Genomic DNA, 25626 nt, shown 5'->3' with positions numbered 1-25626 from the left:
TGCACATTGTCTCTAAGTTAAGCCTGACTGCTCTGTGCCAAGCTACAAAAGGGTGACTACAGGTTATTGTAGGTTGTGTATCTCACTAGTATTGTGGTCACTACTTGGACAGGTTGCCTACCTCTGCCAACTAGAGACCCAATTTCCAACACCATTTCAATAGGTAAGGATAGTTTTTCTGTTTACACTACTGCCAGGAGTTAGCACAAGAGGCATGTGAGAGTTCAGGCATGGTGCAATAAGTCAGATCAGGAGAAATGCTGGGGTTGTTCTTTAAGTACTGATCCGTCTCTTTGAAACCTTAAATATTCCCTGCTTTGTTTCATAAAAGCTTTGAAAGTACACTTGTGTATCTATATTAATATTCTTTATTGTCTAGGCATGTGTAGCTTTCTCAATGTGCATTGATTTTAAAGTAATCATAGGCATGTGTGTTTGTGTGGTTTATTGCAAACACATGACATAGATACAATTAAATACTACTATTAACTATCTTTGTTTATTTCACAGGAGTAACACAACTTTATAAATACATTTGCATGATTTCCGATAGCCATACATTGACTGCAATATATTGATAGCAATGAAATAGTACACATGTTTATCCTTGTTGTATTGATGCTTTCCATGAAGCTATCCTTAGGCCAATAGAAATGAAGAGTGGCACTAACACCTCCTACCTAGCCTCCAAGAAAGGGATGGGTAGCGGTGTTCCGATGTTGGCCCTACATGCTACCTCCATATACAGTGCCCAAAGTTGAAGTGTGTCGAGTGAGTGAAGCAAGCAAACAAACACTTCTGAATAGGGGACTTAGGTTTGGGGTTGGGGGGTTTCTACCATCATGCACATTTTGTAAAATGTGGCTAAAACACTACATAACACCCATTCATTTGTATTCATTTTCATTATATTTGTTATGCAGTGACAGGCTAAGGGCCTCATTTACAAGAATCTGCGCATCAGCTCCAAGACATCAGGGCCCATATTTATACTTTTTTATCGCCGCATTTGCGCCGCTTTTTGACGCACAAGCAGCGCAATTGTATTTTGTAAGTTTGCGCCACTTTTGCGTCAAAAAATGACGCAAATGCAGCGCTGAAAAATTCTAAATATGGGCCCAGATTTCTTGCACTGTTGCTGCCCTGTGACCCCTAACAACACCATGGATGCGCTGAATTAACAACAAAGGTCCATGGGGCAGGTTTTGACAGATGAGTCATAAACTCAACGCAACTGTGGTGCTAAAGTCATGCATTGCTGGACTAGCGTCAGAAAGAATGGTGCTACTCTAGCAATGCGAGGAGACCCCCATTGCAAAAACCCTGTGTCACTTTTACCACCTGCTGTGAGAAGGCATTAACATTCTGTCACAGTGAAGGCTCAGAATGACGCAGAGAAATGAAAATTTTACTGTGTCAGCTCTGCGTGGCTTTTTGCGGAGGACACCCTACTTTGCATATTATTGGCTGTAGCCATTGCCCAGGGGTGAAAAGTGAAGCTAGAGGCCTCAAGCATCACTTTGTAGATCTGGAGTTGTTTTAGCGCTGCTGCAGCATCAAAATAAATGACACTGCAGTTGTGCAAAGGCCTTCCAAATAAGGCCCTACATTTTGCAACAACAAACATACTTGCTTCACCATGCTACTAAGAAAAGAAGACCACAATCAAATTACAAAAATATAGTTGTGTCTAACAGATGCCATTGTGTGCAGTATGTACTTGAAATGGGAGGGGAAAGGTGGGGGGTACTCTAAATTTAGCATGATTGAAGTAGCATAACTTGGAAGCTTTTACAAGAGGAGTGTTGTTTGTAATTAAGGGCATTGTTTAAAATATGCAAACTATACTCCTGTGCTTCTTAGAGTATGCCATTTGACCAGTTTTTGGGCCTGTGAGTTTTCTGTTACTGCGTCCAGACATATAATGGAACAACAGGCATATGCCTAAAACAAGTTATAGTGATAGAGGGTAGTAGGAGTACATAGAACACACTTCCCACATCAGATTCAGTATGGGGCAAAGTTCAAAGTTTGAAGAGTTATTGCATATGTGCTAAAGTGGTATTGAGTTCCTTATTACCCATGAAACCTGCTAAATATATAAAATAATCAAATATCAAATACCACACCACTCATAACAAAAGTTTAAGTTCATGGTAACAAAAATGTAGATGAATAAATCTGAGTCCATAAAACAAGTAAATGTTTGCCTTTTCTAGTGCTTGTTCACATTTTCAAATAACTGTGTAACTACAATAATATTATTATGAATAATTAGGACGCACAATGCTTAAATCCTGAAAAGATGAAAGACTTTGAATTACACATTAAGAAGGAATGAGGAAAAAATAGTGGTCTTTAGAATTTCTCAGTCTCATTCTCCCTTTCACATCTCTTCCCCCCGTAGTCTCTAACGTCATTAAATACTTATGCCATTTTCCTTCCCATGTCATTCTGAAATCCTCCCTCTCCGATTATCACGTCATCTCTTTTCTCTTCAGCACATCTTCTCACTCTCTCCTTCTGCACATACCTTCTTCCATCTCTTCCATGTCAACAAACCCCACACACAACCCACCTACTCACCTGTAAGCACTGCCTTTTATTTCCTGTCACACAGACAAAATTCCATCAGTTATGCACCTCCTTCACACACTTTCTCATAGATTCATAATTACAATTGGAACTTTGTGACCACTTTTCTGTGTGCTCTGGAGAGAGACCACTAATTACATGTGTTACATGAAAACATCTAAAGATCAATCACATCTAGAAAGAACAAATACTCTTACTGAATGCAAGATGAAATTAAATATGTAAAATCTAAAAAGGGACTGTGTCACTGCCATTGAATAATTTAAGGGTTTTAGAAGTTACTGCTGGGAAATTGATCAATGTGTTTCTGTAATGTTAAGTACATCATGAATATTGGGCATGATCAGGGCTCCATTTAAAGTAAAATTTACTTGGCACGACGACATCATGTAATAACCTGCATTCAAGATACATGCCAATCTATAAAATAAAAAAAAATATATAGATATTTCTTTCACATGCACAGGGGAAGTGTTTCACTTTGGTGCATTAGACTGCATATTGTATCAAAGTAAAACACTGGCAGTGTGCAAGTGAAGGAAAAACACTTTTTCTAAACTTAAATTTGGAGTATTGCAGAAGGTTGTACGGCAGAGAGCAGTAGGCTCCTACAAAAGGAGGACTACTGCTTCTTTTGTTTTTAAAACAGGATTAGAAGGTCAGCAACACCGACCATGGTAGGAGGCAGAATAAGTGCTGGTACTTACAAATGAGTGCTGTTGGTGCAGACCAGCACTGACCAGCTCAAATTAAGGATTGGGAGTGTTGCTCTCCCTGGTGAGTGTGCCCACTTAATTACAGATTAAACGTCTTACTTTGAAACATAAAAAATCATATCCACTTGGCACCCCCAACCATGAACAAACAAATAATGGTGCTGCCTTAGATGAAAGTCAATTGGAATGTCAGTAGATAAATCCTCTGTGTGCCACTGTTTAATTTTTGTATATTGGTTCAGTTTATACACCATTTACATTTCTAGTTCTTGAAGGTTCACATTATTTGTCAACAAGACCTCTTGTTGAATCTATAAAGCACCTAAATAAGTTATTCTTCGTTGATAACTGGCTTACTGACTGAGGGCTTTATTTAGATGTGGTGTCAAACTGACAGTCCATCTGCTCTATTTAGAGTCATAACTATCAGTGTCAGTACATCAGATAATCTGCACTATTTAGAGCAGACAGTCTAATGTACATTTTGGCTGCTCAGGACCACCAGAGAAAGCATGGTGGCCCAAACAGAAAAAAATGACTCTACACACTGAGAGAAATTTCCCAGGGTTCAGAGTCCTTAACATTTTGCTTTACAAAATAAAACTTTTGATTTGGGATTTTTTTTGGCAAACTTAAGAGGATTGCTGAAAGCCCACAAGAAATATGGTGGCCAATAAGGAACCTTTAAAATGCTTCAGAGCAACTTCAATGATGCCAGGCTGGTGAAGATGTCTTAATATGGCAGACAGTAGTCCACCATGTTAGTGGAGGTAATGAACTCTGCACCCTGGGGCATGGTGGGCCGATATAGCACACTCTTACACCAAAGCACAGTTTCATACTATACTCACTTCTGTATGTGAAGAGGCTGTTACATATAACAAACAAAGACTGAGGGGACTGAGCCACAAAGATGATTTTTTTTACAGAACTGCATATAAATAATGACAATTTCTTCCTTTCTTATCCATGGATCAATTTATCTTTCCCTTGGCCTAGAAAAATGTTTTTGTTTTTTCATGCTTACATCCTCAAGTCTAAGTCCTGCTTTTGTACTATTGCATCCCTTCAATCTGTACAGGTATTTCATTATTTTGTGCATTTATTTGTCCTAGTCGTGTAATATTTTCCTAGCAAGAAATTATAACTATTCACTTATGCTACCTGAAGCAGATGGGTAAATACTTTTTAAAAAGCATAATGGAGTAATATATGGAATAAGATACTCATAATTTCGAAAAGAAAAGTTTTTGAATACCTCAAAATTAATTTATTTCTTTGGTATCTTTGGTTAAAAGGTAGGTACTAGAGGCACATGATATATGTTAGTCTCTCTAGAATTTGTTGCCCTTCATATTGTGAACACCCTTACCTAAAGCCCTTTTATATTTTTCTATCTGAATTCACCTCAGAGTTTGTACCTCGCTACATCATTTGCTCACATTTTCACTTTCTCATTCTCTCCCTATGCTTTCATACAGTTCTGGAGGCACTGACTGGCACACACAGCATGTACCTTTTTATCCTGTTTATCTTTCTCTGATTCACCTCATTTTAGCATTATGTACGACCTTGGTTAAATGCAATCCCTCATGTCTAGCATAGGATTTGTGTTGGAAGGGAAACGTTCCGCTACAAAATACTATTCCTACAATTTTAAACTTTCACATTATAAGGGTGTGTTGTGCAGGCCAGTAAATATGCATTGTGGTGAAAAGTAGAAGAAAAAATGTACCCTATTTAGTACCTGCTTCAAAGAGTTTTGAATTGTTTGGTGCAAATCCCTATCTAACAATTTTAGTAGATAGGGCTTGTACTCAGAATTTTCCATCGCTAAACAAATTGAGCTAGAAAGTAAATACCACAGGTAAGTAGTGATCGCTCTCCTGAACCTTTAGAAAATCAGCTCAATCCAAGAAGGACAGAAACTGAAATATAGGTTTTTTTCTTCTTTGATAACAATCAAAATTTATTCACAATATATATATATATATATTCAAAATCATATATATTAATTTAATCATTAATCATTAGACCCCCTTCCCCAGAGCTTGTTAAAACAATACAGAAAAGACCGTAGACAATTCACTATACACAACACCACATATCACATACAGATACAACATTGCATCAAATAACACTAAAAATCCCCAATATTATCCATGTGTATATACAACTTGTGACTGAATGAAATCAAAATGGTCTCCCAATGATTATCAGTAGATCAAAAAGTTCCTTGTTGATATGAATGTAACATAGATCAGTGCTGGTTACGTCAGTTCACGTATTCACTGACGCTACTCAATCCAGTAAATGTTTGGAGTATAGTCCATTTCCAGTACATGTCGTTCACTTCAAACATGTGCCATCAAACTTGCTGATGCGCGTTTCGGTGGACTTATACGTCAGAGTCAATACCCCTTCTTCACAGCCACCTTCATCAGGGCAGTCAATCCTTAGTAATGTACAAAGTCTTCTCTTCAAATTAAGTATCTAATCAGAATCATAAACATAGACCAATATCAAACACCTAAATTAAAAACCATAAAACATATATTCCGTCTGTTTAATCATACACCTGATTGGGATCAGTGGATGTGAGGGCCCACGTAACCAATTATGCAGGTCACCGAACACCCAAGTTTCTTCGAAAGAGAAGAGTTCAAAACCCCATATAAAAAGAGGAAAGGGATAGCCCAGAAAAAACACCAAACAAAGCTGCTTACCAAATACCCAACATCACAAAACTCATCCCCTATTTAGTCAAGAGGGACTGCAGCTGTTGGCAAAACAAGAAACAAAAAGAAACAAAAACGCTATAATGAGCCCGGACTAATCAATACTACGGTGCATTCAAAGTATCGCAGCACCCTTCACAATATAGACCCAAAACAGCCTCTTACCTTATCCTCCTGGTAACGGGGGCCAACCAAATGGAGAAACCGGCTCAGCAATGATAGTGCCGACACACCGCGTTCCTCTGTAATTTCAAACCGCCGAGTACGTGTGGCTGAGGGAAATATCATGAACATAGAAAAAGGATGTACGCATAACATCCTACCTTGCCAATCAAATGGCGGCCATCTTAGCATGGAGAAGATACATAAACTAAAATACACTGCATATGATGTCGAAGAAACACAAACATATAAAAAGGTGAACAAACATCATCCACCTTCAAAGGAAAGAAGAATGCACATGGCAATTGTAAATAAAGGACATACAAATTCCTGTAATCAAAATTCTACACAGAACCATCTATCACTATTTCAAACTTTATGCTTCAAAATATTTTCTCAACAGAACAGCAGGAAATGAAAAATAATCGGTAACCAAATAGATGGATTTAGAGAGTACTGTCCCAGATTAGACCATCTACGCATGGGTAAAGGCCATCTTTTCATAGAATATATGTATAAATAAAGCACCCAGAATATGTCCACTGAAAAGATAGGCTACGTAAGAACTCACAGACTGGAAAATGTCTAGGAGACTGGTCCAACGGGTAAAGCCGTAGATGGACCCCAAAAGGACCTCACATGGCATTGTACCAAGGAATGTTCTAGTTGAGAACACTCTTATATGTCTCTAAAAAGAAAATACAAAAAAACTACCTGCTTTTTCCTTAATTGTTCGGAACCTGTATCTTCCTTTGCAAATACCTTTTCTAGAATGGCCCATCTCATCTCATTCTTGTCATGGTTGTGGGCAACCCAATGGGCAACTAAAGGAGCATTAGGTTTCTGAGTTCTGATTGTTCAGACAATCGAGTCCTGAGCTCCCTAGAAGTCTCACCGACATTTCCAAGATTGCACGGGCATAAGATGAGATAAATCACATTCTTAGATCTGCAGTTCGTCATCCCAGTGAGAAGGATTTTCCTCCCATTGTGTGTAATATCCCGTGTTACCAAAGCTGTTTCACAGGCATGGCAATTGCCACATTTAAAATTGCCCTTCACCTGGTCCAAACCAGTAATAGATCTTTGAACCGGGTCAGAAGCATGCCTCACCGCAGATTTAACCAAGATATTACGCAAAATTTTGGTCCTTTTAAATGCGAATAATGGTTTATCTAGACGTACTGAGTCTGTATTGATGTTCAAAATATGCCACTCAGAATTAATTGTCTTTCTAATCTGGTTGTTTAGGGTGGAATGGTGTACTACGCATGCTAATATATCGCTGCTACTCTGTTCTTTACCTTGAAAGAGGGAATCACAATTGTAGTATTTCGCTGTTTTGAGCGAATCACTTTCTTCGGATAGCCTCTCAGTTTAAATTTATACGAGAGAACTTCAGTATGTTTAATAAAATCTTTCATTTCTGTACAATTCCTTCTCAATCATAGGAACTGTGAAAAAGGAATTGCCTGTCTCTGACTCCTAGGATGGAAACTGTCAAAGTGCAGAAGAGTGTTCCTACCTGTAGGTTTGGTAAATAGAGGCATCGCAAGGTGTCCGTCAAGATGTTTGATATAAACATCTAAAAACTCCACCTGATCGTGTTTGTGTTTAATAGTAAACTTCAAATTGCTGTCACAGAGATTCAGCCATAAGAAGAACTCGTGCAACTCACGCTCCTCACCTCTCCAAATGAAAAACACGTCATCTATGTATCTACACCATAGATGTACATTTTCAAAAAAAGGGGCAACTTCATTGTAAATATGTTTCTCCTCAAATGCTTCAACATACAGGTTAGCTACACTGGTAGCACAGGCAGCTCCCATGCTAACGCCCTTGATTTGTTGGTAAATTGTTCCATTAAAGTCAAAATAATTACTAAACAAGATAATCTCAAGACAATTCAAAATGAATACATGGAGGGAATCCTCACCCAAGCTCTCAAGATAAGAAGCAACACAATCGAGTGCCTATTGCTGTGGTATGTTAGTATACAGCACCTCCAGGTCCATCGTAACTAATATTTCTTTCTCTGGATTGTATTGCAAGCCTTCAAGTTTCGAAATAAAATGACCCGTATCTCGAACATACGAAGGGAGCTGTGTAACTAAATGTTTCAAGAATGTATCAACCTATTTAGACAGTGGTTCGATAGCTGAGCCAATCATAGATACAATGGGGCGTAGTGGTGGATCTTTTGCATCTTTATGGTCTTTGGGAAGTCCATATATAATAGGAAATCTCGTGTATTTAGGTGTCAGAAATTCATATTCCGTCTGACAAATCAGTCCTGATTCCAAGGCAGTACTGTATATGTCTTTAATGCATCTCTTAATCATTCCCTGGTATAGCTCTATAAAATTAAGAACATCAGAGCATATTTGACATTTTCTCCGCCTATACTGCGATGTCTAATATGGCAATACCTCCCCCTTTATCACAAGGTTTCACCGTAATCTTATTGTTATCTCTTAAATTACGTAGAGCCATGTTCTCCTCTTTGTCAAGATTGTATTTGGGTTTAGGAATATGTCTAAGCATGTCATCAAACTTCTGTACTACCGTTTTCTCAAAGACAGCTACGTCAGGCCCTACGGCCTCTAGACTTGGAGTAAAGGATGACGGAGGGTTCCAGCCCGATCTATTAGAAACCATTGAAGGTGGAGAAGAGAAGAAATATTTTTGAAACCTAATCCGTCTAAAAAAGGCTTGTAGACTTCTCATAAGTTAAAATTTATTAATACCTGTGTTAGGTACAAATGACAAGTCCCTCGCTAAAAGACGCTCTGAGCTCTTATCCAAAACACTCGTACTTAGATTAAACATAGGTATACTATTCAGTCCCTCCAATACTGGTTGCGTCTTGTCTGAAGCAAGTGTGGAGTTTGATCTGAATTCGGGTGTCTGTTCCCACAATTTTGCCGAAATCTGGGTCTGAAATTGTGTCTTCGATTGCTTAAAAAAACGAGAATTAGACTGAAAATTATGTGCCTGGTTCTGTCTATTGCCAAATGTGTCAAAGTTATGGGAACTGCTAGAAAGTAAATACTTCACCAGACTTTGAGACACTTTGCATCGCCGTGTGTGATATTGTAGCGATTCAAATTGTTAATAAATCCGCCTCTCTGTGCATTTGAAGAAAGGAGAAAAAACAAACAACTACCTAGTCTTCCTCACAAACATTTTGGGCTTTTAACACTGTCTCTCTCTCTCTTCTGTCTAAAAGAGCACAGGGTTAATATCTTGACTGAGCAGAAGTAGCAGCTCGCCAAAGCTGATCTGCAACTAAGAAAGAACTGTTCCCTTTTTGTCTGGGTCTGCTTTCTTTTTTATTTAACAATGAAAGAAGTGAAGGGTTAGCAGGGAATCACTTAGCAACAAAATAGATGCTTCCCAAAAATGTACTTTAGATGTAGGAGTGACAGAAGACTAATTTACTTAAGTATATTTGATCTATGCCCAAGATGTACGCTTCAACCAAAGCATATGGGTTTTCTTTTTTGTTGGGGGGGTGGGGTGTTTGCATAGTCGCATTACCCAAAAATAATATTTGACACCGTAAAACATTTCTGACTTTCTGGTCTACAACAAGTTTCGTTATAGGTCTGCTACTTTACAACAATATAAAGTATGAGTGAGAGAAACAATAAACTACCCTTAAATTTAGAATGAAAGGATATTGTGAACATCCTTGGTTATCTAACACTTAAAAAAATTACTTGGTCTGGTTTACATTCCCACTTAACTAAGTGATGACTTGTAATAACATTGCAATATTTGGTTGCGTAGGTTATCCCCTACAAATAGCAAGGCGCCAGGAAGAACTCTGGTTTTACCATTTATGGTAACACAAAATGATTTAGCTTTGGTGAATATATGAATCAAATCCACTTCCTATCAAAATGTGTCATTAGTACTTATATATATTTTTTACAATTTAAAAACTATGTGTAGGGCCAACTTTAAATACATGACTGTAGGAGGCTGGCCTGGTTTGTAGTGGGTACCTAAGGCACTTACACCTTATACAAGGTCCAGTTACCCCTTATTAGTGAAATGTAGGCAGTGTCTAGAACCCAGGCTCTCTAGGGGTAGCTGTAGCTGGGCAGCCAAGGCTTATCTAGGAAACATGCAGAGCTCATGCATTACCACTGTAGTCACACAGTACTCACACACATGAAAGAAAATACTTAGTGTTACAAAAATAAAGACACTCGATTTTGGTGACACAAATGCCAAAAATACCATAGAGACTATACTCCCGTAGGAGGTAAGTAATACACAAATTATATACACTTGTATGCTCAAATAGTTAAAAAACAGTTAGTTAGAAAACAGTGCAAATAGTGAAAATCACAATAGTTTGAAATGGGCCTGGGGGAACACAAACCATATACTAAGAAAGTGGAGAGTGAATTTCAGTTTTCTAACTTGGCAAGTGTAGTGTTTAGAGGGGCGCTGGGAGTATTAGAAAACACCAGAGGTAAGTAATAGAACTCACCCAAGAACCCAGGAAAGCAGGAGTAAATCACAGTAACCTAGAATGCACCAGAACACGAGAAAGAAGATAATGCAAGAACCAGAAGAGACTGCAAGACACCAACAACGGATCCCTGGACCTGAAGACCTGTGGAAGAAGGGGACCAAGTCCAAGAAGCACTGAAGAGTCCAGGGAGAACGGGAGCCCCTAGTAACCCTGATAAAGGTGCAAAAGAAGAACCACCAGTGAAGAACAACAGTCAGTACTGCACTCAAAAAGACGGATGCGGGTTCCTGGTTGGTGCAGATGATGTCCCATGCCAGATGGATGATTGCAGTTTGGTTTGTGTCACTAGATTCCACCAACAAGCCTTGGTACATGCAAAGCTCGCAGTTAGTAGAAAATGGCACTGCCCAGGACCAGAAGAGGCCTGGTGGACTCTACTCAGGAGGGGGAATCAGAGAGGGCTCTCAGAAAGTCACAGAGCCCTCAGAAGACCAGGCAGCATGCATAGGAGTCCCACAGGGACAAAGAAGATGCAAAAGGAGGCCCAGGCATCACTATAATAAAGGGTTCTATGCCGCTGGAGAACCAGACAGGAAGCTGTGCATCACAGGAGGAGAGCTGGGGGCAAGAGCTGCACGTTGCATTAAGAACTTTGCGGAAGGATGCCAACAAGCCCTGGCAACCGCAACACACACGGTTCACAGGGGTTCTGTCTTGCATGGGGAGGCAAGCTTTTACCTCCACCATAATTGGAGAGTTGGACGTCAGGACCATCGGGACCACTTCAGTCCACCACCCGTGATGCAGGATCCATGCAGCTTATCAGGAGAGGGGTCCCACACAACCTCTTGTCATTGTAGAGAGGTGCCTGCTGAAGCAGGGAAGTGACTCATTCAGTCCAAGAGAGATTCCTTCATTATACTGGTGCAGGCTGAAGACAGGCTGTCGTCTGAGGATGCACAACCAGGAAACAGTTGTAGTTGCTGGCAGGAGCTGAATATACAATGTTGCAGAAGTTTACATTACTTCTTTGTTGCAGTTGTAGAGTTCCTGGAGAGTCCAGATGCAGTTTCTTTGGTAAGAAGGTAAAGAAAAGCATGCAGAGGATTCCTGCTGGAGTCTTGCAATCTGAATCTGAAGAACCATCCAAGAGAGAGACCCTAAACAGCCCTGAAAGGGGAATTGGTCAGCTAACAGGTAAGGTCCTATCAGGGGAGGGCTCTGATGTCACCTGCTGGCACCGGCCACTCAGATGCTCGCAGAGTGCCCTGCCAACTTGGAATCCAAGATGGTAAACCCCAGGGACCCTCTAGAAGAGCTCTGAGCACCACCCCTGGGGTGGTGATGGATCAGGGAGTGGTCACGCTCCTTTCCTTTGTCCAGTTTCACACCAGAGAGGGACTGGGGGGGCCCCTGAACTGGTGTAGACTGGATTATGCAAGTAGTGCACCATCAGTGCCCTTCAAAGCATTTCCAGAGGCTCTGGGATGCTACCCCTCCCAAGCCTGTAACACCTATTTCTAAAGGTAGAAGGTGTAACACCCCTCACCCAAAGAAAATCCTTTGTTCTACCTTCTTGGGCTTGAGCTGCTTAAGCAACAGGAGGGCATAAACCTGTCTGAGAGGTGGCAGCAGCTGGGGCTGTCTGGAAATCCTCAGAACGGTGGAATGGCAATACTGGAGGCCCTCTAAGGAGCCCCCAGGGTGCATGGAATCATACAACCAATGATTGTAGGATTCCAACATGTTTGGTGCCAAACATGCCTATGTTCGGAGTAACCAGTATGTAGCTGGACATTGGTAGTGACCCATGTCCAGTACATGTGTAAAATGGTGTCCCTGCTCTCACAAAGTCAGGGAAAATGGTCCTGGAGGTTGTGGGGGCACCTCTGCTAGTGCAGGGGTGCCCTCACACACAGATACTCTGACCCTGCCCTCAGGGCCGGAGAGCCTGCTATAGGGGTGACTTATAAGTGACCTGGTGCAGTGTAAATGGCAGTGAAATGATGCATGCACCTTTTCACACAGGCTGCAATGGCAGTCATGTAGATGCCTTTGCATGGGCTCCCTATGGGTGTCAAAAGAAATGTTGCAGACCATAGGGATCCCCTGGCACCCCAATGCCCTGGGTACCTAGGTACCACATACTAGGGACTTGTAAGGGGGCACCAGTATGCCAATTGTGCATGAAATACTGTTTACCAGTATTCTACAAACATAATTTAAGGGAGAGAGCATAACTACTGGGGTCCTGATTAGTAGGATCCCAGTAGACACAGACAAACAGGCCAAAAGTGAGGGTAACCATATTAGAAAGAGGCCACTTTCCTACACAACCCTCACCCAAACGATGGACAATAAGGCTAACCTTGGCCAGTGGAGACTTTATTGTCTAAGTGGTGATAAGTGGAGAATGGCTCTGCAATAGAGTGGTTACTCCCTTTTTCATCCAATATGTGGTCGCTTCCATGTGGGGAGGTGAACCACCCTGTTTGGTTACTTTTAATTATAGAACAGTGAAACTGTGTACTCTGAGATTACCTAGTTTTAAGGTTCTGAAAAAGTTTTAAAGTGGGGCAGTATGACCGTACCTGGGGCCTCATGTCAGGACAGGGTTGCTGTCCTAAGGATTGTAATGCCAGACAGGGATGCTGTTTTGGCAAGGCTAGAGCAGGGCAAAAGGTTTGTCCCAGTTGCTCTAAGAGAGGACAGGGTTGCTGTCCCTCTTGGGGTAGAGCAGGACGGAGTTGCTGTCCCAAGGGATCTACATAAGGAAAGGGCTGCTGTCTTATAGTCTTAGAGGTAGTGCAGCGGTGCTGCACTAAAGTTTCTCTGGGTGGGCTGGAGGGTTGCTCCAAATTTACTAAGACACGGCAGAGATGCTTTTCTCCATTAGTTTTCCCACAGAGAGGTACTTTTACCTCTGGGAGTCCAGCTGTGGTAGCTGTTGCTTGTGTATACCCAACATGGCTGCATGGGTCATAAACTCTACTTCAGCCCAATCTGAGGCATCTAGGTCATTTCCTAGGAGAGAGTCTACAGGTTAGCTAGGTGGCACCACCACCTGCTTAGGGCCAGTAACTTCATCCCAACTATGTTACAGTACAGCTGAGGGGAGAGAATGCATGGAGTTATTGACATCAATAGCCTGGTACTTCTGTCCAAGGAGGAATTGTGAGGCCTGGGCCTCAATACCATTTATTTGAATTGACTGCTTGTACATATCCATGTTAAGGGGACAAGCAGCCAAGGGGGCAAGGCCAATGCCACCAGGTGAGACAGAAACTGTCTTGGGGGTTTCTACACAGACTTCAGTTTCTCTGATGGACCCAAAAGTGAACCCAACCACACCTTTACTTTGACTATTGCCAGTAGTCCCACCACTATTACTACTACTTCTAGGGTCACTAGAAGTGGAAGTGGATGTAAGAGTGGTGGGAGGCTCAGGAGCTTTACCTAGACAGTATTTGTCCCCGGGCCTATGGCCTTTACCTCTGCACACAGAGCACCAAGGCTTTTTAATGTGTGCAGAAGAGGAAGAAGAAGACGTTTTTTTATTCCCACCCCCAGATGAGTTTTGTGGACCTGGTGAGAAGTGTTTACTTTTGTGTTTGTCCCCACCTTTGTCCTGAGATTCATCACTTTCTTTCTTCTTATCCTTGTCACCCCCTGTATGAACTTTTCTGCTCACCATTGTTGTGACATATTTATCTGCCTTCTTTCCCAATTCTTGGTAAGAGGTCAGATCTGAGTCTGCCAAGTACTGGTGCAACATGTCAGACACACAGTTATTCAAAATATGATCTCTCAAAAGCAGATTGTATAAGCTATCATAGTCAGACACTTTACTACCATGTAACAAGCCTTCTAACGCCTTAACAGGACAATCCATAAAGTCTACCCAGTCATGTGAGGACTCTTTTCTAGTTTCTCTGAACTTAATTCTGTATTGTTCAGTGGTCAAGCCAAATCCATCCAATAGTGCAATTTTAGGAATACCATAGTTGTCTGAGTCTTCTCTGAGAGTGAGAAGTCTATCCCTCCCCTTGTCAGGACAACCACAGAATAGCAGCCAACTTTCTTTGAGGGACCCTTTGAACTTTGCAGGCCTTCTCAAGTGCAGCAAACCACTTGTAAATATCATCCCCCACCTTCTATGGGGGAACACTTTTGTGCAGATTTCTATAGCCAATCGTGTCCTCCCTACTTCCATAACTCCTGAAACTGCTGCTGCTGTCACCATGTGGAACTAACCCCAACCCCTGTCTTTCCCTTTCCACAGCCAAGGCCTCCTTATCTAGGGCTAGCTGATGCTGCTGCAGCCTCAGCCTGGCCTCATCCAGTCTCAGTTTCCTGCGCTCCCTATCTATGGAGTCATCACCTGCAGTTGACAATGGGATCCCTCAGAAACTTAGGTGATATGGGAATGGGCAGAATTAGATAATTCCCTAATTTTTTGAGACCCTAGTAATTTGACCTCTGGGTGTGAAGGGAGCCTTGCCTAAATTACTACTACTCCCATTACTAGCTACACTAGTAGGTCTGCTAGGTGGAAGATCTTTGGAAGAGCCCTCCCCTGAATCTGAAGGATGATTCTCTGATCCTAAGGGGTTAGAATCTCCCTCTCCCTCCTCCACATGAGTATCAGCATGTTCCTGATCATCCTGAAGGAGAAGGCTCAACAGAAAATTCCCGTTGGGGTTCTTCTCTACATCTAGGCTTCTGTCTGAGCAAAGCCCCTTCAATTCCTTGAAATTGATACCCTCATACAGAGTGCCCATAACCTCAGAGATAGGCCCACCAGTAGACATGATGTATGTGTGTGTTAGTGTAGTGTAGAACAGCCTAACCTACCTAACCTCTAGTCTCTAGGAAAGAACAGTAAGAGACTAGAACCCTTTACTAGGTATATGTGTATAGTTCTAGGTTTAGCAGATTTTTTCCTGTGGAAAGCACTGGTGACAGAGTGATAAGACAATTGCAAGTACTTATCCCACCACTGTACCACCAATGCAAGAAGCTAGCCTGGTTTGTAGTGGGTACCTAAGGTACTTACACCCTATACCAGGTCCAGTTTTCCCCTATTAGCGAAATGTAGTCAGTGTTGAGAAGCCAGGTTTTCAAGGGGTAGCTGTAGCTGAGCAGTCAAGGCTTATCTAGGAGACACGCAAAGCCCATGCAATACCACTGTAGTCACACAGTACTCACACACATGAAAGAAAATACTCAGTGTTACAAAATAAAGGTACTTTATTTTGGTGACGCAAATGCCAAAAATACCATAGAGACTATAGTCCCTTAGGAGGTAACATTATTTACACTAGTATGCAGAAACAGCTGTAAAAACAGCTAGAAGACAGTGCAAACAGTGAAAATCACAATAGTTAGAAATTGGCCTGGGGGAATACAAACCATATACTAAGAAAATGGAATGCGAATGTTGGTTTCCCACCTAGGCAAATGTAATGTGTAGAGGAGCCCTGGGGTCATTAGAAAACACCAAAGGTAAGTAATAGAACCCAACCCAGAGCCCAGGAAAGAAGGAGTAAATCACAGTAACTTTCTTAGAACACACAAGAACACGAGAAAGAAGTAAATGCAAGAACCAGAAGAGAATCAAGACACCAACAATGGATTCATGGACCTGACGACCTATAGAAGAATGGGACCAAGTCCAAAAAGCACTGAGGAGTCCAGGGGGAACAGGAGCCCCTGAGAACCCGGATGAAGGTGCAAAAGAAGAACCACTGGTGAAGAACAACAATCAGTACTGCACCCAAGAAGATGGATGCAGGTTCCTGGTTGGGGCAAACGATGTCCCATGCTGGATGGATGATTGGAGTCCGGTTAGCATCACTGGATTCTGCGAACAAGCCTTGGTATACGCAAAGCTCACAGTTAGCAGAAAATGGCGCTGTTCAGGACCAGGAGAGGCCTGGTGGACTATACCCAGGAGGGGGAATCAGAGGGGACTCTGAGCAACTCCGAGAGCCCTCAGACAACCAGGCAGAACACAGAGGAGTCCCACAGCATGGGGACAAAGAAGGTGCAAAAGGAGGCCCACACAGCATTACAACAAAGGGTCCCATCCCACCGGATAACCACGCAGGAAGCTGTGGGTTGCAGGAAGGAGTGCTGGGGACCAGAGCTGCATGGTGCATGAAGAACTTCCTGGAAGGATGCCAACAAGCCTTGGCATCTGCAATACACACGGTGCATGGGGTTACTGTCTTGTTTGGTGAGGCAGGAACATTGCAACAACTTCAGTCCACCACCCGTGATGCAGTTCATCAGAAGAGGGGTCCCACGCAACCAGTGTTCATTGCAGAGAGGTGCCTGCCGAAGCAGGGGAGTGACTCCTTCACTCCAAGGGAGATTCCTTCATACTTCTGGTGGAGGCTGAAGACAGGCTGTCTTCTGAGGATGCATGAAAAGCAAACAGTAGCTGTTGCTGGCAGGAGCTGACAATACAATGTTTCAGAAGTTGTCTTTGGTTCTTTGTTGCAGTTGTAGAGTTCCTTTAGGGTCCAGATGCAGTTTCTTTGGCAATAAGGTGAAGTAAAGGATGCAGAGGATTCCTGCTGATTGAGTCTTGCAATCCGAATCTGAAGAACCACCCGATAGAGACCCTAAATAGCTCTGAAGAGGGGATTCGTCAGCTAACAGGCAAGCACCTGACAGGGGAGGCCTATGACCTCACCTGCTAGCACTGGCCACTCAGATGCTCCCAGAGTGCCCAGCCAACTTCGAATCCACAATGGCAAAGCCCAGGGACCTCTGGAGAAGCTCTGAGCATCACCGCTGGGGTGGTGATGGACAGGGGATTGGTCATGCCATAGCAGGGAGTTGGGGTCTAAAACCGGTGTAGACTAGATTATGCAGGGAGTGCACCATATGTGCCCTTCAAAGCATTTCTGGAGGCTCTGGGAGGATACCCCTGCCAAGCCTGTAACACCTATTTCTAAAGGGAGAGGGTGTAACACCCCTCTCCCAGAGGAAATCCTTTGTTCTGCTTTCCTGGGCTTGAGCTGCTCAAGCAACAGGAGGGCAGAAACCTGTCTGAGAGGTGGCAGCAGCTGGGACTGTCTGAAAAACCTCAGAAGCCTGGAATGGCAATACTGGGGGTCCTCTAAAGAACCCCCAGAGTGCATGGAATCATACAACCTTTGCTTGCAAAAGCATTTGGGTATGATTCCAACATGTTTGATACCAAACATGCTTATGTTTGGATTTACCATCATGTAGCTGGACATAGGTAGTGACCTATGTCCAGTACATGCGTAAAATGGCATCCCCACTCACAAAGTCAGGAAAAATGGTCCTGGAGGTCTTGGGGGCACATCTGCTAGTGCAGGGGTGCCCTCACACACAGGTACCCTCAGGGCCGGAGGGCCTGCTATAGGGGTGACTTATAAGTGAACTGGTGCAGTGTAAATGGCAGTGAAAGGGTGTATGCACTGTTTCACACAGGATGCATTGGCAGCCCTGTAGAAGCCTTTGCATGGGCTCCCTATGGGTGGTAAAAGAAATGTTGCAGCCCATAAGGATCCCCCAGAACTCCAATGCCCTGGGCACCTAGGTACCATATACTAGGGACTTATAAGGGGGCACCAGTACGCCAATGGTGGGTGAAATACTGGATTACAAGTGTCCTGCAACCATACTTTAAGGGAGGGAGCATAACTACTGGGGTCCTGATTAGCAGGATCCCAGTAGCCACAGTCAAACACACTGACAAACAGCCCAAAACTGGGGGTAATCATGCTAGAAAGAGGCCACCTTCCTACAATGACTTTCATAGCGACTATACCAATGCAATTCAAAACCATATTCAATGCCTGATATATGTCCAGAAAGACCCTATGTTTAGGTAATCAAATCATGGAGTCTCTGGTTGGCAGTCAGTTTTCACTCTGTCCAAGCAGGCACACTCACTCTATTCAGGGCAATGTAGATACACATTTAGATACCCCTTGCTCACCCCTTTGGTAGTTTGGCACAAGCTGTCAGGGTTATCTCAAAGGCAGTGTAAAGTATTTTTTTCCGAAACAAACAGTAATACAGTGAAAACACTACAAAATGGACACCACACCAGTTTAGAAAAATAGTCAATATTTATCCAAAATGACAAAAATCGAACATACACAAGTAAAGACATGAATTTTTAAATTAATAGATTCTTACCCCATAGAAAACAATGGAAAACGTTGTTGTTACAGAAAGTACCTGGTTTCCATAAAAAATAAAGCCGCTCTTGGGAGCATGCGTCAAAAAAGACAGCGATGCATCATTTTCTTACTCGCAAGTGAGGCCGTGCGTCATTTTCCCGATGGGGCACGTGCAGGTTTACATTGATTTTTGATGCCCAGCGATGTTACATGAGAAATACAGCCACACGGTGATGGAAAACCGCATAGCATGGGCTTTGCGTCATTATCAGCATCCACAAGCGGGTGTTGAATTGTTTCTCTAGCTGTGATGCAGGTGATGTGTCAATTTCCCAGCCACGAGATGGGTGGCGTGTTGTTTTCACAGCTGCGTTGAAGGTGGTGTATCTAAATTTTCCCCGCACAGCTTCCTGTGCGTGGATTTCAGTCCTTCTTCCACCAGCTTCACCTTCAAGGGCCCTGGGACTGGTTAGGACACCACTTGGCAAGGCAGGAGTCCCACCTTGAATCCAAGTGCTGGCAGAGGACGTCTTTGATGGCCCTGAAACTTTAAAACAGGAGGCAATCTCAGTCCAAGCCCTTGGAGATTCTTCACAAGCAGGAATATACCACAAAGTCCAGTCTATGTCCTCTTTCAGGCAGGAGCAGCAACTGCAGGCCAACATATCAAAGCACAGTAACAGGCTAAGGGGCAGTACTCCTCCTCCAGTTTTTCAGCTCTTCTCCTTGACAGAAGTTCCTATAGCATCCAGAAGCAATCTAAAGGTCTGGGGTTTTGGGTCTACTACTTATACCCCTTTCTGCCTTTGAAGTTGGCAAACTTCAAAGGAAAGACCCTGTTGTTTACAAGATCCTGCCATTCCCAGGCCTCACCCCGGACACAAACCAGGGGGTCATAGACTGCATTATGTGAGGGCACACACAGCCCATTCAGGTGTAAGTGACCACTTCTCCCTCCACTCTAACCCAGATTGCCCATCAGGATATGCAGGCTAAAGCCAGGTCCCTTGGTGTCACTATCTAGTAGAGATTCACAAGCAGCTCAACTGTCAGTCTGACCCAGACATGAAATACACAAGGAGGCAGAGTCACAGAATGGTTTAAGCAAGAAAATGCCCACTTTCTAAAAGTGGCATTTTTAAACTGACAATCTAAAAACCCACTTTACCAAAAGATGTATTTTTAAATTGTGAGTTTAGAGACTCCATATCTCTATCTGCTCCCAAAACTGTACTTAAAAGACATTTAAAGACAACCCCAATGTTAACCTATGAGAGAGATAGGCCTTGAAACAGTGAAAAATGAATTTGGCAGTATTTCGTTGTTAGAACATGTAAAACATATCAGTACATGTCACATCTTTAACATATACTGCACCCTGCCCATGGGGGCTACTTAGGGCCTATCTTAGGGGTGCCTTACATGTATAAAAAGGGAAGGTCTGGGCCTGGAAAGTGGGTACAATTGCCAGGTCGAATTGGCAGTGCATGACTGCAGACACAGACACTGCAGTGCCAGGTCTGAGACAGGTTTACAGGGCTACTCATGTGGGTGGCACAACCAGTGCTACAGGCCGGCTAGAGGCTGACTAGTACCATTGGAATTACAGGCCCTGGATACCTCTAGTGCACTTTACCAGGGACTTAATAGTAAATCAAATATGCTATTCACAGAAAAGTCAATCATCAATACAATTTATACGGAGAACATATGCACTTTAGCACTGGTTAGCAGTGGAAAGTGTCTAGAGTTCTAAAGCCAACAGACACTGGTCAGTAAAAATAGGAGGAAGGCGGCAAATGATTTGGGGATGGCCCTGGAAAAAGGGCCAGGTCCAATACAGGCTATTCACACTCATGACAAATACCTTTACTTATAATTGTACTCAATGAAGGTCAAGGGACAATACTGACTGAAAACGAGTGCATCACAATAAAATACATATTCATATGATCCCAATGTATTCATATTATTCATCAAGTATAACATAAATCCTTGTTAGACAGCGGTGCTGTGAACCCCTTAACAGGTAAAATAAGATTAAAAAATGCAGAAGTTCTACTTTTTCTATTCACATCCATCTTTTCAACTTAGCAGCCTAAATTCTAATTATATTTCTTCCTCATCAACTAAATAAATTAAGCAATTGAATATTAATCAAATGTAAATTACATTTGAATAATGAAGTGATTAAATGCAAGATTAAACACATCCATAAACTAATCAAGAAATGAAATCTTGAACCAAAGGAAACATCCCAGACACAAATTATAAAAACACAGTTACTTTTAAAACACTCTGTAATACTTGGTTATGTGAGGGGAGGTACGCAAACTCCCCCTTCATGATAGTTGTTATAGCTTTATTTATAATATTGGCTTGCAGATTGTTGTTATTAAAAAAAAATCAAACAATCTCATGTCTAACAATAACAACAACATTTTCTGGCGATTACAATGCAACTAAATTTAAGGTCTGTGATAGTATCTTCAAAGCATCTTTCAAACATTGTGGAAACAAAATCTTCTCCAGCAGAGCACTGAAAGGCTACCAGTGACCACCGAGTAAGACTCTTCACTCAGGAAGCAAACAAGCACTGCCTTTAAGTCCTGAACTGCTTTCAGTGTAGCAACACAATGAGCTCAATTGTCATTGCACCATTTTAAGGCATGTATGGACAAAGCGCCTAGCCCCCTCCAGAAACTGAGAACTTGTAAATAACTGAGCAAGACACCGATGGGCAAAACAATCCACAATGGTCAGATAACTGAGACAGCTTCTTGCTAGAAGAGTAGAGTGATTCATGTTTTTCTGAAATCTGAATGTGTTGTATCTTTATTTTCCTGTCATCTTTGCTTTCCTGTTTTGTATCTTCATGCAACAGTTTATTACCATCTTTGGTTTATTGATTTTATTTTTGACCAGACTGCACATATTTGTGCTCTTGAAATCTGCTCAACCAGCGTTTTGCATTCTCATGCTTTACTGTGTGGGTTCTCAATTCTGACCATTACAATGTTTGTGTCATGGTCTAGATTTCACAACCAGCAGCGGAATACTGATGGGTTAAACCATTCTTCTTACTCTTATGGTGTATATATGTATCTTCACAAACATTTCCCCAAAAAAGTGGCCCGGTGATTCTTGTTGCACACAGCAAGTTTTGGGGTGATCTGTCAAGCAGGGGTAGAGAAAAAGGGGCCTAAAAAAACATTGTGTTTCCATTGTTAAGTCCCATAGGATCTGTCAACACATCTACAGCCTGAATCACTGGACAGCATTACTCCAAATTTGGCATGAAGCTAGATGCCATTATATAGATTGTGTTTTTTGTTATTTGGTGTAATTCCGTTCGGTAGTTTGGGAGGTATTTAAGGGCAAATACATTTGTATATCTCTGGCCACTAATAATTTACAAATTTTCATGGATACATGTGCGAAAAGAAGGATTGCAACTGGGTGACTGCAACCTGACTAGAAAGTTGCAACCAGTGGTGAAAATTCTAACTGAAAGTGGCGTAAGGGGTCAGTGTGAAGGTACCCTCACCAAGGGGTGTGATATAGGTGTGTTTTAGGGGCAAATCATAGGTTTAATATAGTTTTGCCACAGTGCACGATATTCATGAACATTGTCAATTTTTTGTGAATTTCCATTAATTATTCACAAAATATTTGTGATTATGGAAAAATTTGAAATTAAAACCACAGACTTATTCATACGCTAATTAATTCACTCATACATGCACTCAGAGGCTCAGGCACCCACTCACACATCCACTCAGACACACATGCACCCACTCTGACCCACTCATAGACTCGCCCACCCACTTACACATCCATTGACAGAGACAGGGCCTGGGGCCAACCTGCGCTGTGCACGTCCAAAGGCCATGCATGGCACAGGGTTGGGTGGCTATCCCCCACCACGCACAGCAGAAGACCCTGTGCAGTAGGGGTTATGATAACATATAGTAATTACAAATACTTTATGTTTAAAACAAATAGGAGTTCACTGAAAAACCACAGGTTACAGGGACATCATAGTAAGGTTCTGAATTTACTTGAAAAAAATAGAAATTCAGCAGATATAGTTAGAGTTCTTTCAAGTAACTGTAAATCGTGCACTAAGGTAAATATAACTCGCGCTTTCACCATACACCGCTAATTACCCCCATATTATGTCATTGATGAGATCTTGTAATGTATCTTTGATTTCACTGCATTGTTTGCAATAACATTATTGATCAGAAAACTGTGCATGGCAAAGGCGTGAGTTATAGTTACTTTTAAGAACTATAACTATAACTGCTGAATGTCTATGGTTTTGTATCAGTAAATTCAGGACCTAACTATAAAGTCACTGTAACCTTTGTTTTTCTCAGTGAATATATATGTGTGTGTGTGTGTGTGTGTATATTGACTGAAAGAAACCAAAGGTTACAGGGATGCTATAATTGGGCTCAAAATTTAAATGTACAAAACCATTGAAATTCATCTATTATAGTTAGACTTATTTCCAGTAACTATAACTCATACACTAAGGTAACTATATCTCGTGCCCTGCCATGCACAGTTTTGTTATGAATAATGTTACTGCAAATATTACAGTGATATTATCAATTATGTTATAAAAGATATCATGAGTGCTGTAATGTCTGGGGTAATTAGCAATGTGTGCGAGGGTGCGAGTTATAGTTACCTCAGGACACTATGTATAGTTACTTGAATAAGAGACTGTGGGGTGGAATGTGGAAATCGATTGAAGTGAGGAAAATGTAAACAGGATTACCTCTAGAAATTCTGTGAATACTTTGTTTACTAGGGGCTGAAAAATAGTTCTTTCTGAGCTCTGCCGTTTGAAGGATGGTAAGGTTGAGGGTGGGGTGTAGTCTTGCTCAAGGTGAGGATGTTTCTTGACCAGGAGTGTTCATTGGTGACACCCCCAAATCACATTTTACTGCTGAACCCCATATTCACAATACCATCACTGCTATGTCAGTTGAAGCATCAGAATATAAGGGGGTTTCATTTCAGATAAGGCAAGCTTATTCTCTTTGTCACCACAACAATAACCGATGCACAATATTTCACACACAGAAACAATAACACTTCATTTACATCCCCACAGGTATCCCAGCAAATGTCACCGGAGAAGAGGCGCCAGCACTATCCAGTCCCCCAAATGAAGAGGCCCACAGTGAAACAGCAACTATGGTAGCGTGAATGTGGATGACCAAGCTGGCCCATCAGGCACCTCTGGACAGTTGGTTACCCAGGCACAGTCACACACCACCACAGAGCCTGCCCTATCTGGAAACACCACCACAGCACCCAACCAGCGTACCCACACCTCTGTCCCCAGGACACGTCAATCAGAAGTGTGTACAGCTCTACAGGGACCCTAGGGCACACCTCATACCCAAGTCAATCAGGGACCTGGGGTCAGTGGCGCTGGGCACACGGTTCAGGGGACAGAGGCACAGGACAACAGGGAAACTGGGAGGAGTGTTGTGCACCAGGGGGAGGACAGGCCCAGGGAACTGACTCTCCAGGAGGCTCTCACCGAGATCCTGGGAGCCTACCAACATTCCCAGGACACGATGGGCCAGATCCTGGGCAATGTGCAGGTAAACAGGCAGCTGCAGGAGGGACAGTACCAGGGGATCAGGGAGGACTTGCAGTCCATCAACACCACCGTGGTCTCCATTGCAGGGGTACTGGCAGAAATGGCCAACATTATGAGGGAGGCAGTCCCACAACAGCGGGTTGCTGCCACTAGTCGGACATCTTAACTGCCTCTAATGGACAGGAGGCCCCTCCACAGGACTCACAAGCCACCAGCACCCCTCCCCCTGCAGAAGGAGAACCACCCCACAAATGTTCCCTGCAATCCAGGCAGAAGCCAGAGACTATTGCCATGACCCCGCCAGGAAATGAGACTCTCCTGATTGTCACCCTTGTGTCCCACTCTGTCACCCTGTCCACCTTGAACTGCCATTGCTCCCCTTCCTATGTCCCCATGGACAATGCACCTGTGCTACAACTAAACTTGAACAATACACTGGACTTTCCTCCATCATCACCCCATCCACTTGCACGTGCCCCTTTTCTTTTTAGCACTTCAATAAACACCTTTGTAAAAAAAAACAAGTATGGAGTCTGTTACATTTTTCAAGTATATATTCGCTTAACCAGGTTCAAACATTGCAATTGAACTGTATAGTAATTGTGCACATAGGAAAGACCTGTATTTGGCTGCAGTGATCACACCAGGAGGCACCAATATCTGTAAAATGAATTGCCAAAGGGGACAGTAAGTGGGCATAGAAGTGGAAAAAAACAGCATTCTATTGCCAAAGATTGGAAGTATTGTCGTATCACTGCTGCTCTGTTATCCTCATCCTCATCCTCTGACTCCTCATCATCACTGTCCACAGTGAGGATAATGTGCCTGTCCTCCAATATTGCCAAGTCCACCAGGGGTCTATACACAGAGGTATTTCTCTATCTCCTATTCATCCGCGGCAGTAGCAACCTAAGGGACAAAGGAGTGAGGAGCCGGTCACAAACTGAACATTGGAGCCTCAACAGTACAATGTATGATGTCAATTTGTATTGGGTAAGTGGGATTTGTCCTATATGTCTAAATTTTTACTTTGATGCAGTTATTATCCAGGGCCTCCCCACCCGAAATGGCGTCCGCCTGTCCTGTATGGAGGGACAGATGGGAGTGAGGTAATTCCGCTGCTGTTGTGC

The sequence above is a fragment of the Pleurodeles waltl genome, chromosome 1_2 (genome assembly GCF_031143425.1).
Source record: "Pleurodeles waltl isolate 20211129_DDA chromosome 1_2, aPleWal1.hap1.20221129, whole genome shotgun sequence".
In the NCBI taxonomy this organism is placed as follows: Eukaryota; Metazoa; Chordata; class Amphibia; order Caudata; family Salamandridae; genus Pleurodeles; species Pleurodeles waltl.
Note: the sequence above shows the minus strand (reverse complement) of the source record.